The sequence below is a fragment of the Thalassophryne amazonica genome, chromosome 13 (assembly GCF_902500255.1).
Source record: "Thalassophryne amazonica chromosome 13, fThaAma1.1, whole genome shotgun sequence".
Taxonomy (NCBI): domain Eukaryota; kingdom Metazoa; phylum Chordata; class Actinopteri; order Batrachoidiformes; family Batrachoididae; genus Thalassophryne; species Thalassophryne amazonica.
Window position 1 is genome coordinate 46,275,559 of NC_047115.1, and position 22,307 is coordinate 46,297,865.

General features: G+C 42.5%; 1 protein-coding gene and 1 long non-coding RNA gene across 2 annotated transcripts in view; one reads left to right on the forward strand and one right to left on the reverse strand.

Moving 5' to 3' along the window:
* The window catches only part of itga9 (integrin, alpha 9), a 153,042-nt gene that overhangs the window by 54,846 nt on the left and 75,889 nt on the right, over nt 1-22,307 (reverse strand).
* LOC117523404 lies at nt 1,428-22,101 on the forward strand. The gene is made up of 3 exons (XR_004564496.1): nt 1,428-1,566; nt 16,171-16,176; nt 22,091-22,101. It is a non-coding gene; the product is annotated as an uncharacterized LOC117523404 (long non-coding RNA).

Sequence of the window (22,307 nt, forward strand, 5' to 3'; positions counted from 1 at the left end):
GTATTGGTACAAACATGCAAGCTCCCTACCGCAGTGCAAATACTGGAATGCTTTGAGCTGGAAACACATGACCAATGAACAGCCATCTCACAGTCAAAGAACTATAGGGGCCATTGCTAACACTTGTGTGCACATTATCCCTTTGTTAATGCTGCCATTTGCCCCACCCAAGTCCCAACACTTGGCCCACTCTTGAGCTTACTATTAATTCCAATATTTATGGAACAGAAGAGGTCTGAGCTCCAGCTGAGAGGCACAGCAGTGAGTGTTAACTGCCTGTTACGTATAATTTTGTGGAAAGAAGCTCAACAACTGTTCCATACCTACCGGTCAAGTTCACAAAAACCAGCTTTTGACAGGTCACTCTGTTTTCAAAAAGCTCCCACTGTGCTAATCCTGTTTTAACCACAGAAGCAGCCGGGTGGGTCTCTGATCTCAGAGTAGAACATTTCTGCGATAAGGGTTCAGATGAACATTTAAAAACCCATTAAAGTGAAAGTTTGAGTTTGAGATGACAGATGTTTTGTGTGATGCTGTAAAATGGAGAGCACTGCTGATGAAAAATTAAATAAAATTCCTTCATCAAACATGAGAAACTGGTGGATGATGGCTGAAAACACACTAAACCCTCTCATTATGCTTTAGAGAGAATACTTAATGGTTCCAGCCATACTGAAGAGTTGCCAGTGAACCCAGCAGGAAGCAACACTTTTTCCAGTACTTCCCACCACACTTTGGAAATCATAAATTTGAACATACAGGACTAAAATTCTTCATGTTACAAGACTTACAGTGTTGACACAAACTTTTTCCCCCTTTAGGAATTTTCTCACAGATAGCTCACAGAAAGTGTGAATCAAATCTTTATCTGCAGCATCTGCTCCTTCTGGAAAAAAAAAATCTGTCCACAATAATATGTTAATGTTTGCAATCAGGGCCTGATAATTTGGCACAATTTGTAATCAGGCCGAGGTCCCAACTGGACACCAACTCTTTTTGTCCATCAGTCTTTATGTTATCTTACCAGACGTCCTTGAGTCCGATAGCTTGGTCACTATCATCCAGGGTGGCAAAAGGTTTGATATGACATTTTGGTCATCTATCTAAAAGGACTTGAAAAAAGTACGACAGCCATCCCAGGGTGGAAACTGTAGGCAGGTAGGAGTCATTGAAGGATTAGACAGGACTCAAAACTTAAAAATGCTGCAATCATATTGCAAAGTATACCATATTATTTGCTTGATTATAGGGATTACAAAAAGGTGCAGTTTAAATTATGCATGAGTGAATGTTATGGAGATATGTGATAAAAACAGCAAAAATGGTGTCAAAGGTTTATACAGGGCTCATACGTTAAAGATGCTCTAATTTTGGAAAAAGTGATGCAAATTATTGGTTGAGCAAATCAGATGAATAAATGGTTTGACCGTATAGAATGCTTGGTCTACAAAGTAATGGTCAAAGAAGGTCAAAGGCCATTGCATTGTATGATATATGTTATCCTGTAATGTGATAACTCAGTACAACAGATGGTGCAAACTATACCTTTTTAAGACTCCATTAACTGTCTCAAATCACCAGTCAATTTATGCTCCTATCCTCACCTGTGGTCATGAACTTAACATTTGACCTATGGTCATAAACTTTGGGTAATGACAGAAAGAATATGGTTGTGGATACAAGCGAGGAAATTAGATTCCTCTGTTGGGTATCTGGACTTACACTCCTGGACAGGGTGAGAAGCTCAACTACCTGGGAGGGATCAGAATACTGTAGAGCCAATGCTTCTTCACACTGAAAGGAGGTGTATGAGGTAGTTCGGGCATCTGGTGAGGATTCCCCCTGTCATCCCCCTAGGGGAGGTCTTCCAGGCATGTCCAACTGGGAGGAGGGCCCAGGGAACACCCAGAAGATGCTGGAGGAATTATATTTCCTAGCTGGCATGGAAGCACCTCAGGATCCTCCAGGACGAGTTACAGGACTTGGCTGAGGATAGGGAAATGGGGGATGAGCTGCTTAGTCTACTGCCACTGTGAGCCTGACCCAGATAAGTGGCAGGAAATGAATGACCTCCTACCTTGCTATAGATACTACCCTGGGATAACAATCAAGCAAAAATATTAACTGGGGCAATATACCTAGTAAATTATGGCTGGTACGTTTTGCAGCTGTAGGTGTTAGTGCCACACCCACTTTCATGTGTCTGGCCCAAGGCCTACAGTGGCTTGGGCTTTATCGATCGTCTTGATGTCTTTTGCAGGACATTGTCTTCACTTTATTTGGTAAACTAAGCTGTTGCTGAGCTACAAGTGAGTTTAGTAGTGATCTGATTCTCACATGTTGCTCTGATCAACACGATGGCAGCGCACCAAGCTGTAACTTCATGCTCACAAAGCAGCTCCCCCATAGTGGGTTTCGGGATGATGACATCAAGCTAAAAAGGCTCTGATCTTCAGTTTAAACACCTCATGCTTGGCAAGAAGACTCCGGCAGCTCACTCGAGCTAACCTCTGTGTCAAATTCCCTCAAAAAGCACATGGATTCAGTCTCGTCATGAGATAACTTTATGGTGAAGGAAACATATTCACCTCCTTTTTTTTAGACTGCGGCTCTTTGGGTTATTTGGGGGATTGTTGAAATTTGATCCATGGGGTAAATATCTGGGACATTTATTTTAAAGGAAAAAACATTTTTGCCAAGCAGTGTATAGATCAGGTCACAAGGAGACGACTTTAAATTGAAAATATGCATCATAATGTCTCCAGCATATGACAGACGTGCACTTAAGCGACTGACGTATCTCAGCTGTTGACTGAATGAAGTATTTATGTATAACTCTTTGCCAGATGGACTATAGGTCACGCCAAACTATAACTGCTGCTTTCCCCAGCGGATCCAGTCAAAGACTTGTGGAACAGCTTTGCAAATGTTGAGAAATGTAAAATGACAAATTGTGTAGATGAAATGGTTCTCAATTCTGGTCCTCACTGACCCCAACTTGGACATTTTCCATCTCTCCGTGCTCTGCCAAAAGCTGATTAGTTTGTTGAGGGGTCTGTTGGCTCTTGATTTGCTGAGCACACCTGAATAGAACTAAAGTGCAGGTTATGGGTCTCTGAGGATCTGAATTAGGAACTGCTCATGTAAGGTTACGAAGCAGAATCCTCCAATTATTTTAGCTCGAAAATGTAGCTTAACCTTCTGTTTGTGAATATGATATAGATTTTCCTAACAAAAATTTTCTGGTATTAACTAGCCCATCTGAATACATTGTACTGCAACCACCTGATCATCTTTAGAGCACTTCTGGATCACACATGTATTACCACATCCACTCTTTGTACCACTATATAAACTATTTTGCTTTCATCTATCCTGAGCTGGATTTTCTGCCAGGAGCTCAAAGTATCATACCAAATCTCAAAGCAATTTTGTAAGGTTTAATTCAAAATATTGGTATTTCAAGTCATGTTTTAATAATGTTGTGTCTTGCCTTCGTGTTTCTAATATGTTCAAGGGATTTGTTTAAGTAAAATGTCCTGAAACAATGAAGCACAATACTTTTTACAGCCTTGTGGGTCATTTATAGCAGAAAGTCAACCAATCAATAGACTTTAATCTTATTCAAAAGGACTCATTCTTACTCATATAATGGAGCCAGACTACCAGTCATACCAAATGTATGCAGTGTGCCTTTGAAAACGGTTTCCGTTGATGTTTACTCCAACCACTGGAAAATAGTTCAGTCTGTCTGGCTTTAATAATAAGATGCAGATCCTTTCGGATATCTATCCAGATTCAAGAACCAACCTGATAAATCACGCTGCCCAACTACACAACTCCTAACTGTCTTAGACACATTCTTTCCTAAAAGAAATGATAAAGTGTTCCAAAACGGGGGTCACTGGGGTTCACAGTTTAGAAAACAAATGCGTATGTTTGAGTAAGGTTGTACACTCTTACTAATCAGGTGAAAATACTACTTTCAGTAAACAGTGCAGTGGCCCTGAACGTGGGTTCTCCATCATCAACCTTTGCACCTTTAAGCGTGATCGCTCCCCCTCCACAAGGGAGCGTGCAAGCAGACCTAAGCAACCATTCTCTACTTTGTCCTATACCAGGGGTTTTCAAAGTGTGGGAGAGTGAGCCAACTCTCAGAGAACAAATGAATAGCTGCACCCCCCCCCCCCCCCCACTGACACCCAATTTCAACATCTTTGTGTGTTTCTTTTTATTCTTTTACATGTTAAACACATTTTAAATAAATTTACATGTTTGTAAGGAACATTTTACACCCTTTTCAAACATTTCAAACAAAAAAACTTTTTATTCTTCTATTTTTACTAGGGCTGAAACGATTACTCATATAACTCAAATAATTACAAAATGATCACAAAAAATGCTCGAGGCAAATCCTGTGCCTCGAAGCTTCGTTTAACATTGTAGTACATGTTGTGTGTTGGGGGGTGTGGCTGGATATTTTGGTGTTCTTTTCTTTTCTTTGCTCTTCAGGTGGCATGGAAACTGATTTGTCTGTGGAAGAAGGTGCTGGCTGAAGAATCCTTCACCCTCATCAACATCATGTGTAGCACCTGTGACTGGTGCTCACATGCAACCTTAAAGACTTTCAGCTGAAGCAGATAATTGGATGGCGTTCTGCATTTAAGTCATGTGTGATTCAAGCAGAACTGCCGGGAACTCGACCTTGTGATGTTCGTTTGTGAGACGCTGAGGACCGCGCCTGGGTTTGACACATTGAGCCTGTGAAGCAGGGAAGGGTGAGGACACATGCTGTCAGCACACATTAAAGGTGATTAAGTGTTTGACTAATTGTTGATAGTAGCTTGGTGTTTTGTTACACAGTATACTTGAATTGACATGAGAATTGTGCAGCTTGCTTCTCACTGCTGTGGCGTGCGGATAAGTGATCCTCCACCTGTTGTGAGAAGCTGCTCATTTGCATAAAGTTAAAGAAGATATAGACCTGAATGTGTTGCTGATAGCGTGTGTCTTTTGAAAGATATTGTTGTAACTGCTGACTTACCTCACCTCTTCTTTGCTTCACAGAGAGTCAGTTTGTCGTGTCCACCTGGGGAGTGTTTGGCGGTGGTAGTGGGTCCAGGACCGCCGGGCTTAGATCCTTACGGGCGCTGGAGAGCGTGCCAACAGTCACTCCACCAGAAAGACGCTGTTTAGTTTGTACACATTGTTATGTACCAAAGAGGGTAAAAAATAAATTGTTTTGTTTTGGAACTGCTTTCTGGTTATTTTTAGCGCTGGGTTCTGTCAGACGCAGGTCCGCTCCTCAACCCGCGTCAACACATAACAGTTGTTCCCGGCCATTCCATAATGGACCCAGCGGCAGAGGCGGTTCCTTTTGCCGAAAAAGTTCAAGAACACTTGGAGAAAATATGGGAGCAATTACAGCATCTCGCAAACCAAATTAAACAAACAGACGCCCGTGTTACGGAGCTTGCAGCGCAAGCCGTTCTGCTTCCTGCTGCTCCAGCTGCGGCACCATCGATACTAGTGCAGATAACTCTGTCACCCAGAGATTCGGCGTCCGAACCGATTGTTTGTCGTCCGGAGCCTTGTGCGGTGATGCGATGTTCTCTGGTTTCTGCTCAGTCAGGTTGGAGCGCCGCAGCTTTGCGAGGAGTGTTTGTAGATGGGTTGAATGAGTCATTGGGGGACGAGCCGGCAGTCCGTGACGAGCCAAGCGATTTAGATGTGCTGATATCGTTGGTGGTTCGTCTGGATGATCAGATGAGGGAGCGTGGACGCGGGAGAGGACGCCCATCAGAGCGGGTTTTTTCGTCTCGGGGCTTTCCCCGACACAGATTTGGGCCGCCTCTTCTTCGCCCCACTGAAGCTCCTCCGACGGGACCTCTGGCTCCTCCTGTTGACGAGCCCATGCAGCTCGGATGAGCAGAGATTACTGTATTGCCCTGACATGTAAGCGTCAGGAGAAATAGTGGTGACGTATCTCCAAGTGTTCTGGGACAGGCAAAATAACACACATAAAAAAGATCTAGCATGGGTAAATGTTTTGTTTTCTTTAAATAGGGGTTATAATTGTATGGGGAGTCAGAGGCGTATCTGGTGGAGTGACTGTTAGGCGGTTAGAGGTCCGCCTGGGCTCACGTCATTGTTAATTTTTATGTGTTTTTAGGTATTTTCTGTTTGGGTTGTTGGGTCATTTTATTTTGTTGTTTTTTATTTCTCTACATCCCTAACCCCAACCTCACTTGCCCAAGACCGTTTGTCTTGTGGGTTGTGGGGTGGTGCAGGTTGGTCACGCTGAGCATTCTCAGAAGACCTCTGCACCTGGGGGGGGGGGATGTTAGAGGCGTTTTTCTTGGTTTGGTTAGGGCCCGGTTCCACTCCAGCCTCGGTGAGCCTTTGTACCATTCGTCATTGGTGTTGCCGGGGTGTGGTGCAGCGGAGACTTACCTCAGTCGGAGAGGTGGGCTGATCTGTTGCCGTTCGCCATTTCGGTAGTTCCACCCCTCCCGAGAGGCTGGGGTATGGTCGAGTTGGGGCACCGGACGTATTTCCGGTTCTCCGCTGCGCCTTGGGGTTGGAGCTGGGTTAGTTTTTTCCTGTTCCCTTCTCCGGCTTAATGTTTTGAGCCGTTCGCCAAAGTTGAGCCACCGAGGGGCTCTGGGAGGGACCCGGGGTCTTTCGGGGTGCCGGGGAGGGTAACAGGGTTTACGGTCGTTTTATATCCCCCCGGGGTTGTTTTTGGTAGTCCTCCGGGGGTTGATTTTTGATTTTGTTCTGTTTCCTTCCGGGTTCCACCTCCAGGGTTGATGGGACGGTCCTCTGGGGGGGAATTGGCTTGGGGCCAACTAGCCAAGTGTGACCGGGTCTGGGGTTCCGGGGTTGTGGGGAGGGTACCTCCTGGGGTTGATGGTACGGTCCTCTGGGGGGCGCCGTTTGCTCCATAGACACCTGGGGACCTTTGTGGGATTATGGTTCTGGCTGTTCTTCCTGGAACTGGTGATGAAGGCCTTCTGGGGGGGGGGTTGAGCTCTGCAGGTCATTCTGGGGGGGGTTGTTTGTTATTTTTCTTTTATGCATTTATGTTTGTATTGTGTTTGTGGGGCTGTGTTGGGTTTTTGCGTTTGGGAGTTTTTCTTTTCTTCCCGGGGTTTGATGGGACGGTCCCCTGGGGAGGTTTTGGGAGGGTTTTATGTTTTTTTTCCTGTGTGTTGAATTGTACTGGGGAATGTTTTGGGGCTTTTGTTGATGCCAGCCGGCCTTCCAGCTGCGGTGCCTGTCCTGCTGTCTGTGGTGGACCTTGGGAGCGTGGTGCTGTCTGCTTTCTGACGTGGACCCCGGAGGGAGGTGCTGTTCTCGGGCCTGGTCTGTTCAGTCGCCGGGAGGCTTCCCGTTGATGGGGGGGTACTGTTGTGCGTTGGGGGGTGTGGCTGGATATTTTGGTGTTCTTTTCTTTTCTTTGCTCTTCAGGTGGCATGGAAACTGATTTGTCTGTGGAAGAAGGTGCTGGCTGAAGAGTCCTCACCCTCATCAACATCATGTGTAGCACCTGTGACTGGTACTCACATGCAACCTTAAAGACTTTCAGCTGAAGCAGATAATTGGATGGCGTTCTGCATTTAAGTCATGTGTGATTCAAGCAGAACTGCCGGGAACTTGACCTTGTGATGTTCATTTGTGAGACGCTGAGGACCGCGCCTGGGTTTGACACATTGAGCCCGTGAAGCAGGGAAGGGTGAGGACACATGCTGTCAGCACACATTAAAGGTGATTAAGTGTTTGACTAATTGTTCATAGTAGCTTGGTGTTTTGTTACACAGTATACTTGAATTGAGATGAGAATTGTGCAGCTTGCTTCTCACTGCTGTGGCGTGCGGATAAGTGATCCTCCACCTGTTGTGAGAAGCTGCTCATTTGCATAAAGTTAAAGAAGATATAGACCTGAATGTGTTGCTGATAGCCTGTGTCTTTTGAAAGATATTGTTGTAACTGCTGACTTACCTCACCTCTTCTTTGCTTCACAGAGAGTCAGTTTGTCGTGTCCACCTGGGGAGTGTTTGGCGGTGGTAGTGGGTCCAGGAGCGCCGGGCTTAGATCCTTATGGGCGCTGGAGAGCGTGCCAACAGTCACTCCACCAGAAAGACGCTGTTTAGTTTGTACACATTGTTATGCACCAAAGAGGGTAAGAAATAAATTGTTTTGTTTTGGAACCGCTTTCTGGTTATTTTTAGCGCTGGGTTCTGTCAGACGCAGGTCCGCTCCTCAACCCGCGTCAACACATAACAGTACATATGCCAGGCCTGTGTGAGGCGCTGCAATGTCGCCAGAAAAAAACAGAAGAAGACTAGAGCATGCGCTCCACACTCTCACGAGCGCCACTAGCTTATCTTATGGCAAGCTAAAAGTGGACGTTCTCATTTTGGCCGAACAACTTTCCACAGTTTCTGGGTATTCTGTGTTACTACGCGCTCGCGGCCGACATGCTTGATGAATTCCTGCATAAAAAGTAGTTCCCAGATAACTGTGATATACGAGGTCTGTTAGAAAAGTATCCGACCTTTTTATTTTTTGCAAAAACTTGATGGATTTGAATCAAGCGTGCTTGCATTAGCCAACCTTGAACCTTCGTGTGCATGCGTGAACTTTTTCACGCCTGTCGATTGCGTCATTTGCTGGTAAGCAGCCTTTGTGTGGGACGTGTGTTGTGCGCTCCGCGGATTTTCAATGCAAGGAAAATGGCGGAACGACTGGAGCAGCACTGCATCAAATTTTGCCAGAAACTGGGCGACAGCCAGGTGGAAACCATTCGGAAGATTCAGACGGCTTTCGGTGACGATCCTATGAGCATCACACAGATTAAGGAGTGGTACAACCGGTTTAAAGACGTCCGCACAATGGTGGAGAGTGAGCCACGCTCCGGTCGGCCATCAACATGCTGAAATGACCAGATCATTTCCAAAGTGAACGCTGTGGTGATGCGGGACTGTCGTGTGACTATCCGAGAAATTGCGGAAGAGGTGGACATCAGCACTTTTTCGGCACATTCCACTGTGACAGAAGATTTGGCCATGAAAAGAGTGGTGGTGAAATTCGTGCCGAAGCTGATGGCGGAGCAAAAGCACCATCGTGTTGAAGCCTGACAGGACATGCTGGACTCCGAAAAATGATGCCCACCTCTTCCACAATTTCTCGGATAGTCACACGACTGAAAAGCCACTGAAAGCCGTCTGAATCTTCCGAATGGTTCCCACCTGGCTGGCTCCAGTCAGTCCGTCATTTTCCTTGCAATGAAAATCCGCCGAGAGCACTACACACGACCTCGCACAAATGCTGCCTGCCAGCAACTGATGCAATCGACAGGTGTGAAAAAGTTCAGGCATGTGCACGAAGGTTCAAGGTTTGCTCATGCAAGCACACGTGATTCAAATCCGTCAGGTTTTTGCAAAAAATAAAAAGGTCCAATACTTTTCTAACAGACCTCGTATTCCTGTGAAATAATGAGTATATCTCATCTAAATCAATTCTAAAACTTACTAGTAATAAAATTATGAAAATACCTGAAGTTTTAAGAGTGGCTGTAATAAATATTTAAGAAACTTAAAGTTTATGAGCATTGTAAATATTGACACAATGGAGTTTGATGTGGAAGAGGTCAGAAAGATACGATTGGAATGTTCTGATGACCATTTACAGTTGGCGATGAAAGACTTGGGTGTTAACTTTGTGTTAAAGTCAGAACAAGAAGCTGCACTGAAAGAGATCTATCTGGGAAGAGACACATTCTGAGCGTTGTCGCTCCAAAGAGAGCGGCTCGCTGAGCAGGGTGACGAAAGTAGTCCGGCGAGCTCAATCTGTGGGCACGAGCTATCCCACAATGCCATAATAGCAGAGATGTTGGTCCAATGAGAGCGCCACTCTGAGCGGAATGCATGCGCTCAGGCCGTGTAACAGCTAATAATTTAGCCCTTAAAAGTACCACTTAATGCGGCACAGAGTAAAATAAAGCCTTTTAAGCCTTTAGTCTTACTGCACATTTAAAGCGAAGCAGTGTGTTTGTCTATCTTTAAAAAATACACGGTCCGTTCAACGTGGTGAGTGACCAGACGGTAGGGTACCCGCAGTCGAAGCCGGCTGCTGTCTCTCTCTCTCTCTCCCCAGTGTGAGGGGCTGTCAGCAGAAGTCCACTCTTTCTTCTGGTTTGCTCAGGCTCAAACTGAGTGTTTTGCATTTCAATTTTTGTTTTGTTTTGGGCAACACACAACGCTTCACAAATCAACCTGGTCTGAGAGCAAGTCGTGATTCAGCAGCACGAAATATACATTAATCTATTGGTTTGTGACGAAAAGCGCCTCATTTTCATCACAGCAGCACGAATTCATTCTAATTCATTCCGTGAATTAGCATGAAATTAAAAGTGAAGGGAGGGGTCGGGTGGTTATGGTTAGGGTGGAGGGACGGAGTAGGATTAGGTTATGGTTAAGGTTAGAGTCGGGGGCAGGAGTAGGTTCAGGAATAGTGAGTTAAAAAAAAAAAAAAAACCCTGTCACGAAAATTTGACTCATTTCGTCATGGGAGCACACAAAAAAAAAAACAAAAAAAAAAACAAAAAAAAACTTGAGACTGGGCTGTCATAAACATGGTAACTAAAAAACAAAACAAAACAGTGACTGCGAGGGTTGCATGTTCAGAAACAGAACAGAACAGAAAGCATCCCATCGACATATCAGCAAAATGTCAAAATGTTTGCACAGTGACATTGTGCCATTGCTTAGGGAGAGCCCTGGACTATTGATATTGTTTAAAAATGCAGAAGTACTTTTTATCTGATAACTCGATTAATCGCCAGAATAATCCATAGAATACTTGATTACTAAAATATTCGATAGCTGCAGCCCTAATTTTTACCTTTTGTCATATTTTAAACATTATTTTTTAACATTTAAACGTGTGTTTTTAAATGTCTTTGATATAACTAACACATTTTAACATAAATAATATTAACTAAATCTTTATATATATTTAGTCTCTCATCTAGTCTCACCTCTTGTTTAATGCGAGCAATGAGTCTGGGCCTTTAACATGCACAGGTGGCTGATGCACTGTGGACAGGAGCAAACAAAGCTCGTCCTCCACTTTCTTATTTTTTGGTTGCCCCAAACTCTGTCTTCTCACTGGTGGATTTACGCACTAAAAATGTATCCATTTTGCTCCTGGCATGTTAGCTAATAATGTTTTCTTTTTCCTTTTTTCCCCTTCTTCTTTTGTTGGTTAACAGTGTTAACAGTTATTTTTTTGCACCCCTCCCCCCTGAAGAACTCAGACGCCCCCCAGGGGGCAGACCTCACAGTTTGAAAACCGCTGTCCTACACTAAATCTTCAATTTATTGTTATTTTATTTATTAATCAATTAGTCTTACCAAATAAAATGTCATAGAATCAAGGAGCCAAAGATAATATCTTCACATGGTTTATTTGGTCCAGATATTAGTCCAAAATCCCCAAAATATTGAACACATAATTTAAAAATAACTAAACAATAAACATAGAAAATGTGCAAAAATTCAAATTCAGAGATGTCAATGCATTTTTCATTAGAAAACTCAATTATTTAATGATTATAAAACAAGATACCATAGTTTCTGTCATTTCACATATTGTATCAGTACTGTCCACATTCTTATTGTGTCACTTCTGTCCTGTCCTGGTCATGACTTTGAACTGTATCCAAACTGTAGTTGGTACCTCCAGTCTGTCAATAATTCCATTCTTGGGCACTGGTGATGGAACTGGCACAACCACCATATAACACCTCACAAATCTTAATCCTGGGAAGGAAGATATCCTACTTCCCCTGTTTCTGCAGCTCTGCAGCTGCTTTGCTGCAAAAGATGCCATGTGTTGTGAAATGGAAGCAGGAAGGCCGTTTGTATCCTCAACCCTTGAAAGCAAGATACCACTGGAGACCACTAAATGTCTCATTTCTGGAGGGTGGAGACTGGTGCAGCATCGTAGCTGTGCAGTGGTGCCCATGCACACACCTGAGGTGCCTCACATAGGTGGCACCTCATCAGCAAGGAGCAAGGAGGACCACCTTCCACTGCTGTTGGAAAACTCTGTATTTGTAGTGGTCTGTAGGCCTGGAAGTGGCCAAATATTGGTAGGTTGGTACACTTACTTTTGGTCTGGTTGTTCCAATGGTTGATGCACTGAGGGAGTGACAGTTGCCGTGGCATCTCATGCCAGTGGTAACAGATATCACTCTTGGCAATGAACATGTTATGAGGCTTAGAGCTTGATTTTCTTTGGGTATCTTGTCTGTTGTCTTGGTGTATGCTCTAACTCCAGTGAAAGCCTCTGTCACTCCTATTGCGCATCTCACCTCTGTCACACTGTCCTTGTACTGTATGTATCCTGCACCACCATCACACAGTCCTTCAAGCTTCCTCATACAATGCCACATCTTTTCTTTTGACACTCCTTCTGGGCTTCTCTAAAATTCACCATCAGCACTCTAAGTGCAAACATTGCATCTGTAGTGCACTTTTAATGCATGAAACCATACTGCTGTTCACAGAGCTTCACCCCTCTACAAAACTTAGCTTCCATCGTTCCCAAAATTCATGGTGTGGTTGATCATCTTTGCCTCTGTAGTTACTGCAGCTCTACACACCACCCTTGTTTTTAAAAATCATAACCAGTACACTTCTTCTCCAGTCCTCAGGCATTCTCTCAATTTTCAGTATTTTATGAAAAAATCTGTTTAAAAACTCCACTGCTGTCTCTTCCAAAAATATTACCATGCCTCCACGGGTATGTAATCTGGATCAACTGCCTTTCCACTTTTCATCTTCTTCATAGCTATTGTCACTTCATCCTTACAATCTAGTGAACTTCCTGATATGCTTTCTTCACATCATACAGCCTTCTCTCTCTCTCTCTCTCTCTCTCTCTCTCTCTCTCTCTCTCTCTCTCTCTCTCTCTCTCTCTCTCTCTCTCTCTCTCTCTCTCTCTCTCTCTCTCTCTCTCTCTCACACACACACTCTTTTTCTTCATTCAACAGCTCCTCAGAATACTCCCTCCACCTTCTCAACACACTATCCTAAACTGTCAGCACATTTTCATCTTCATCCTTTATCACTCTAAGCTCTTCACATCTTTTCCAGCTTGGTCCCTCTGTTTGGCCAATTGCTACAACTCCTTTTTTCCTCCATTAGTGTTCATATTCATGTACATCTCATCACATATCCTTGTAGTCCTGTCTACTTTCATTATCTCTTTAACTTTCACTTCTTTTTCACCAACTGCTTTCTCCTTTTACTTTCTTGACCATCTTCATTCCACCACCAAGTACCTTCCTTTCTCTGTTCAGATGTCACATCCAGTACCTTCTTATAGCCATCTCCCTCACTACATTTATAGTTATTTTCAAGCTGTCTAAAATCACATCTCCTCCATCCAGTACCTGTCTCACCTTCTTTCTGCATTTCACACAACAGTCTTCCTCCTTCACCTTTCTCCATCTGATCCTTGGTTCAGCACTAACTCTCTTCCTCTTCGTCACCTCCAAACTCATCCTACAAACTATCATCTGATGTTATCTAGCTACACTCTCCCCTGCCACCACCTCACAGTCTGACAGTCTATTAGGTTGTATTTCCTACATAGAATGCATCTTCATCCACATTTATACTTCACTCTGTGTGGCTGCTTCTTCTTAAAATAAGTATTTATTCACTACAGCCATTTCCATTCTTTTTGCAAAAACTATCACCATCTTCCCTTCCACATTCCTCTCCTTGATACATTACTTCCTCATCACCTCTGTTCCCTTCATGAACATGCCCACCGAAGTCTGCTCCAATCACCACTCTTTTATGCTCTGGCACACTTTCTACCACTTCATCTAATTCACTCCTTCAGAAGACAGTTTAAAAAAAAATCCAAGAATCATCCCTTTACCCAAATATGGTCCAAAACCGAACTGGTAGCACATTTAGCTCAGAGGGATAAGAACTTTGTCTACCAATATATAGACCCCATGCTACATGGAAAATACTCTTCATCTGCCTTACTGCAGTCAAATCCAACTGTAAATGGGTACAAGAATTGGCTCAGGAAGTAATGTGTGTTAGACTTGCATCATGTCAGCAGGAAGTCAGAATCTCAACCGCTTCACTCTTTGGAATCTGGGAATAAGCACAGGCACAAATGGGCCTGAGGGCCTATAGAGCACTTATGTTTTTGGCTAATGCCCCACTCCTTCTCCAAGTTTCATGACAAACACTTTAGTAGCTTTTAAGTAATCCATCCAGCAAACAAACAAGCAGAGTTGAAAATGTTCCCTCACTGGCTAAAGTAAGAATACTGTCCAAAAACCAACACACTTTCCTCCGAGACAAAACATTGTGCACCATTACTGAGCAAAACGTTGGGCTGCTGACTCCTTTAAGACATAAATTAAATAAATCCGAACTTTTAGTCAGACAGAGTGCTGCTAGACGTGCAAGGCTGTTGTAATGTCTCCTGAGAGCAAACATGCATTACACATTTCTTCCTGACTAAAACAGGAGGAGCATCATGAGCCGACAGGAAACATACAACATCTGTGCTGTCACGAATTAACAAAAATACCCGCCCAGCACAGCACAAATTAAGAATCTTCATTCACTGTTACTGTGAAGAACTGATAGAAGCCTCTTCTGTTTCAGTCCCCAGTGAAGCTCCCAACGGTACAAATGAGGAAATACGTGTCATTTACCATTTTAGCCACAGACTGTTGAATTAACAATGTTCATATAAATACAAATTACAGGAAACTCTTTTTCGGCTCACATGCATCATGAAGAAGGTATTCAACATTTGACCTCGGGACAGTTAAAACCACAGCTGGGATTTATAAAAGGAGCAGCCAAAGGTGCCAAGTGCTCCTGATGGAAAGTGGCAGATAGAATAGTTACAGTTTAATACTCAAGCATACCAAAGTTATTGGTGTGTTATATTTCACTACATTCCACCAACAACAAACAGGATTTACATGTGGTTGGAGCAGTGTGTCTCCCTACTGTAAATAAACATCCGCGCTCATCCTCGCAAAAACCCTCAAACTGTCACATTCATGTTTGCTTCTGTGTTATTTTATTTATTTAGTATTTTTATACCATTGCTTCAACTTGGGTAGTACGATGGATTAGTGGTTAGCACTGTTGCCTCAAAGCAAGAAGATCATTGGATGGCTTCCCACCTGGGTCGTTCTGTATGGGGTTTGCGTGTTCTCCGTGTGTTTGCATGGCTTCCCTTCGAGTGCTCTGACTTCCTTCCACGTACAAAGACATGCAGGTTAAGTGAATTAGTGACTCTAAATTGACTGTAGGTGTGCGTTTGTCTATAAGGAGCGATTGAGATGTTTTGAGCTTGATCCAGAAAAAGTAGGGTGTGGGTCTCAATTTTTTTGCATTCCGAGAAACCAACATTTCTTGAGAATGTGTAAAGTTTTGACTGACTGGATGCTGGATGTTGACAAATGTTGGTTTCTCAGAATGGAAAAGGTGGAGAACCATGTCCTACTTTTTCCGGGTCAGGCTCAAAACCTCTCAACTGACCCTCGTAAGATATATATATATATATATATATATATATATATATATATATATATATATATATATATATATATATATATACATATATATATATATACATATATATATACATGTGTGTGTGTTAGCTGGATTGCAGTTTGTGCAATTTTTCAAGAAGAACAGAATCACAATTCAGACTTATATCTGACTGATCTCTGCAGAAAATGGAGCCACTGTGAAAATTTCAGCCCCAGTTAACGTTTCCATTCTAGTAATGAGGAAATTGGTCCCAACTGTCAACAACAGCAGTCTAAAGTTGTCGGTCATAGTCTTAAGCACAACTGTATACCTAGTTAGCGCTGATTAGAAGCGACAATGAATGCAGCCCCATGACATGGGCCCTACTAGGAACAGTCACAATGGTACTGTGTGCAGTCTCTGCACTAATGTCTCTGATTTTAACAAGATGTTACTACAAAGTTCCAATGTATTTGTTAACATCTGAAAAACTGTCTTCTGCTGAAGAGTGCAGCATGCTTTAATGGGATTAGGGATCTATGTAATATTTGCAGAAGAGAATTACAAAAGCCAGCAAACAGTAAGTCAACAGAAAAACACACACATGCACACACACTGAATACTGCACCGCGCTCGGCTGTCTGTTACAGTCAATGAAATTCTTCTGCTCCAAAGTAGAAAACAATCTACTATGTATTTTCATTTTAGCCTTTGATTTTAGTCTGCCTTCAAAGTGACTGCACAGCCAAATCCACATTCAAGCAGAAACAATTTATTTCCAGATGCGGCAACCAAATAAAAACAAAACTGTCTGTAATATTAAAGTAAAAGATGAAAATTACCCCCTATATGCACAGATTACGAGGTCTGTCCATAAAGTAACGTACCTTTTTATTTTTTTCAAAAACTATATGGATTTCATTCATATGTTTTTACGTCAGACATGCTTGACCGTCGTGTGTTCTTTCTCTGGTTATAACAAGAGCAGGACATCAGCCATTTTCCGGCAGATTTCACTTTAACAAGAGATTTTGTCATGGAAAGCCGCACGGAGGCTTCGCGTGTCACGACCGATTTGCTTTGGAAGCGAGATAAAGGAACACCTCCGTTTCGGCGTGTGAGAGGACAAGTTTGGACATGACTATCTCGGCTTTCAATGCTTACCAGTCCAGTAAGTATCAGTGAAATTGTGGAGAGCTGGACATGTCAAAACTTGTCCTCTAACACTCCGAAACGGAGGTGTTCCTTTGTCTCACTTCATCAGCGAATCGGTCGTGACGCGCGAAGCCTCCGCGCGGCTTTCCATGACAAAATCTCTTGTTAAAAGTGAAATCTGCCGGAAAATGCCTGATGTCCAGCTCTTGTGATAACCAGAGAAAGAGCACACGACGGTCTCATATCCACAGAGCCATCCGTTTAGAAATGATCCGGTGGTTTGTGCCTCGTCATCGCAGCTCGGAGCGCGGCGCGCCGACCGTCCTTAAAGGGGTCCTTAAAGCTGTAGTAACAGTCCTTATCCTCTGTGAAGCCCATAAAATTTTCACCGAAAGCCAGATAAATTTTTCGAATGGATTCCAGGTGCCAGTCTCTAACAGCTTCTGAAAAAAGTCTGATGGAAAAAAGTCCTTTTCATTCCGCCATTTCCAGACAATGAAAATCCGACGAGGGGGAGGGACCACTCCTTCCCAAGGTGTGCTCACAGGCGAATGACGTCACCGACAGGCATGGAAAAACTCACGCATGCGCACGAGGGTTCAAGCATGTCTGACGTAAAAACATATGAATGAAAGCCATATAGTTTTTGAAAAAAATAAAAAGGACCGTTACTTTATGGACAGACCTCGTATATCTAATTTTTCATATTGTGGCTCACAGTTTACCACATCATGAATTTTTTTGATCATGTTCAAAATTTTCTGAATTGGTCCCTAGAATCTGTAAAGCCACTATTACTACATATTGAATACTATAGCATGCCCTGTTTTGGTTTACTACATATGCTACTCATTAAAGTTGTCTAACTGATAGCTTCAGAATTTCAGAACTCATTTGTGCTGTGTGTCAAACCGTTTCCTTTAACCTCCCTTATCAGTCAGATAAATGTTCTTGCTGAAGAAACAAAGTTCTTTATCTGCATTTGTATGAAAATAACTACAGAAACAGTTTCAGAGTATTCCTTAAATAAAGTTCAATAACTAAATGTATGCTCGCTGCATAATATCCAGACTTTTTGATAGGGTTCAGAAGTCCAGCTCAAAATTCAATTTTATGTCGTGTGCAGGGTGTGTGTGTGTGTGTGTGTGTTTGAGGCTGTTCCACTCTGCTGACACAGGAAGACTGCAGATGCTTCCTGTCGCTCATTTCATCACCACATACACATACACATACACACACACACACACACACACACACACACACACACACACACACACACACACACACACACACACACACACACACACACACACACACACACACACACACACACACTTTTACATCAGAGTTATAGCTGGAGTCGCTGTCAAAACCATAAAAAGCTGTAGCACACAAGCACACATTTGTCAAATGTACCTCTCGGGGTATTTTTTAGATTTGACCATACTTAAAGTAATTCCCATTTTAAAGTATTTTTTTGAGTACCAAGCCCATGTGTTGTATAGCAAAATGTTCATAGCAATCTCACCTTGCAGAATATACATCACATATTTGTCAAGAGCACTACATGTACAAATATTCTCTGAATCTAAAAAATAAAATGCACTTTTAGAAAATTCTTCAAATCTTTATTGAAAATACACCTTTATTCATGTGGACAAACTGTTTTGGTGCTAGAAATGGGTTCACCAATTTCCATTTCAATTCAATTTATTTAATTTATATAGCGCCAAATCACAACCAAGCTGCCTCAAGGTGCTTCACACAAGTAAGATCTAACCTTACCAACCCCTAGAGCAAGCACACAGGCCACAGTGGTAAGGAAAAACTCCCTCTGATGATTTGAGGAAGAAACCTCAAGCAGACCAGACTCAGAGGGTTGACCCACTGCTTAGGCCATTCTAACGTTTACAAGGTTTGTACAAAGTTTTACAAAGCTGAAGAAAGAGAAAACAGGAAATAAAACAACATGATGTAATAACGAAAGAATATGTATTTGATGAGAAGTCCACGCAGGCGGTTATGCCACAGACAGCGGTCATCCAGCAGTCCTCATGCCGTCAGTGGGCCTGTTCCTGCGGCAATATCCATTCCAAACACAAAGCATTTGGCTCCCAAAAGTAGTGTAATATATGAAGAAAATGTCCTATAATTATTAGTAAATATAAAATAAAATCACTCACCATCATTCTATCCAGAAATACCCATCAATGTCTGTTACTGGAGGAAAAGTGTAAAATAACACACACACACACACACACACACACACACACACACACACACACACACACACACACACACACACACACACACACACACACACACACACACACACACACACACACAAAATGCCCATTTACTCACTTGTAGATCCTGGAAAAAGAAAACAGCCAGTCCAGATGTTTGTTTGTTTGTTTGTTTTTATCACATTGTGCTTTGTCTATAGGACAAATATTCAGAAACATCTAAGGGAGTAACAAACTGCATCTGACAAAAACTGGTTGCAGGATCATCCAAAGTATTAAAAAATAAAAATAAAAGTAACTTATACTCCAGAAAATACAGCCCATTCCAAATTTTGGAAGTCATCTCATCTTCTTATGATTAGCAGTTATAAAATGGGACTTTTTCACATTTTTATTCACATCAACAACCATGCAGTTTGATGGGGATATGTATGTGTGCGTGTGTGTGTGTAGGGGGGGGGGGGGGTTCTTTGACAATAATTACATGTTAGACCCCAAGGAAGCAGAAGTGGTGTATTTATTTCCTGAGTAATGTAATTTCATGAAGGAACTTTACTATAAATGTTCCCAGTCATCGAAAAAGTAGCACAATCACTACTCCACTCCCACGTCTACTTCATCCTGCACGGATACGTGTAGTACTCTGAAATTACTGCTTTGTCAACCTTCGTAATAACAGAGCAACAGTGCAATTAGTGTGATATAACTAATTATGACTGACTTCACGATGTGAGTGAGGTTTTGTGCCACAAACTGTCAAAACACACACGAGCACACGTCGTTGCTTTGTGTGCACAGTTGTCTAAATCCTAAAATCATCATATTCCCTTCAAACTAAATATGAGGTGATCTTTTGGGGGAGTGTGCCGTCACATCTTGCTCCCCGTCATGTGATGAAAACAAACCCACACACACAGTGTGCACATAAACACACACACACACACACACACACATTTCCTCTTCAGCGGAAGTGGGAAACATGGCAAGAGAAACTCTTTCATTGTGGTCAGACTTGGCCACCCATTACGTAGCCTTGTGGTGACACTGCGCGGCCATAACATGGCCAAAAGATTGCGGAAACATTTTGCCCAGCGTGCTCAACCGCCAAAGTCAACAAATCATCAAATCAACCCGACATTTGGCGAGTCTTGATGTGAAGAGAGGACTTAGATGAAATACCTCCACTGAGGATTCCTACAACGCCGGAGTGCCGCGTGTTTCATTAACAATCATCAGCACAACTCCGTAAGTCAATATGAGCTGATTTCTTGCTGGAACTGGCTCCAAAATCTGAGTTCTCACTGACAAAACCATGTAGGGAAATCCTGACCAAAATGCTACCCTGTGCTAAAATTAGCCTCAACACTTTATCTTTAGGATCTACCAAATACTATTAAGACTTAATATTGGCAAACGTATTCATGTGAAGATATTTATATGACAGGATCTGCAATATTTTCCACTTAATTTATTATTTTCACATGATCCTTGTAAATATGTGCTTGACTTGCTGCCATGTGTAATAGAAGACAGATGGACATGATAATCTTTCAGTGTATCAGCTCTGTTGGCTTGAAGTAAATGAAACCAGGGGAACAGCGTCAGGGGAACTGCACGTTTCTGTCGAACTGTAAAATAGCAAACAAAGCAGGCAGTGTGGCAGCAGACACACTCTGAGGTTCTTGCGACTTATGGGCGGTGGGGGGGGTGATTTAAGGTACAGCTACCGTAACTCCGACTTGTCCATGCTTTCATGCTTGCCTGCAAAAAGCAGCCTCGGGCCGAAGAGCAAGTCTGAAAATAACTTTTCTTCCACCAAAGACCTCATGTTTTCACTCTTAAATTGGTTGTGTTTGCACTCAGGATTACACTGAAATTTACATATCAAGTTCCACAAAACTTGGTACAGAAGTTGGATGTACAGCAAAATAAAAGCCACTTGAATTTGATGTAGAAATTTGCGTACTTTTATTCGTTTTAAAAGAATACGAATGATCATTCTAATCCAATTACTAGAGGTGGGCGATACCAGGAATTTTGGTATTGATCCGATACCAAGTAAATACAGGCCCAGTATTGCCAATATCGATACCGATACCTTTTCACATTTAAGCTTCATAGATCCAAAGGATCCAAAAAACCTAGGATAGAATTTCGTCAAACATTGTACGTGACAACAAAATACTTTATTATCACAATCAGCATTTTTGTTTAAAAAAAAAATCACTCAACACAACTTAAAACAAAATCTCCTGAGGTAGAGGGCTGACAAACCACAATACAAGGGTGCGCTGCTCCGTGTTGTGTGACACAGTGCAACGCTGCTCTTACAGAGAGAGAGTAGACTTTGATGATATTACTCTGCGCCCTGACGGTGCGTGTTGCTACGCAGATGTCAATAATGGCGCTGTCAGCTGAGAGCGAGAGGTTGCCAATCGCCATTAAACACAAAGAAGAAGAAGAAGAGAGCGGGAGAAACTGGCAGAGTGACAACAATGCGGTTGCTACGGTAAGCTTCGCCGATCAAATTACTTACAGAAAAATAAAACGTGTAAACGACGGAATTGGATTAGAATGGGAATACCCCCTTACGTCTGATGATTTGAGGATGTTAATGCTAGATTAAGGTCGTAAATATCCATTTTACTCAATTTGCGACCGTAAAATCCAGGATTAACATCCACAAATAATCAGACACAACAGCATTATTCCCTTTCTGACAGAACTCCACATGAATAGGCACAGGTAGTTTTGAAGTAATACTTTCTATTTTGGATGCAAGCACACCAACCACTTTTTGGCCACCAGCGGCCGACAATGTTTCAAAACATGTGTTGCAGAGATTTAAATGTTGTTACAATAAGAATAATATTGTGAGTTTGGCATCACTAATTTGTAGTAGCTATGAAAAGTTTTGCGATCATTTCCAACCACGATGTTTGTATTCTCTAACTCTGATTTTACTTTCCCATTTTATTGGACATTTTGTTTTGTATTTGCCAGCATCATGCTAATTTCATTTGTTAGTGGATATGGATATCAAGGTGAGAATCAGCGGGCAGGTGCAGTGATGAAGCAGTCAGCAGGTGGAAGATAAATTACATACAGATATAAAAGTGTAAACCTTGCTTGTATGTGGGGCCTTGGGGAGACTTTTGGGGATTTGGCATTAAATAAACAAACTCAATCACCTGTTGTACGACAGAAAACATTTGATTGGCTTTGTTAGTGCAGATGACATGATCCCTTGAATGAAATATTGATTTTATCAGATATCACAATACTTTCGTTGGTACGTCTTAAAAGATTG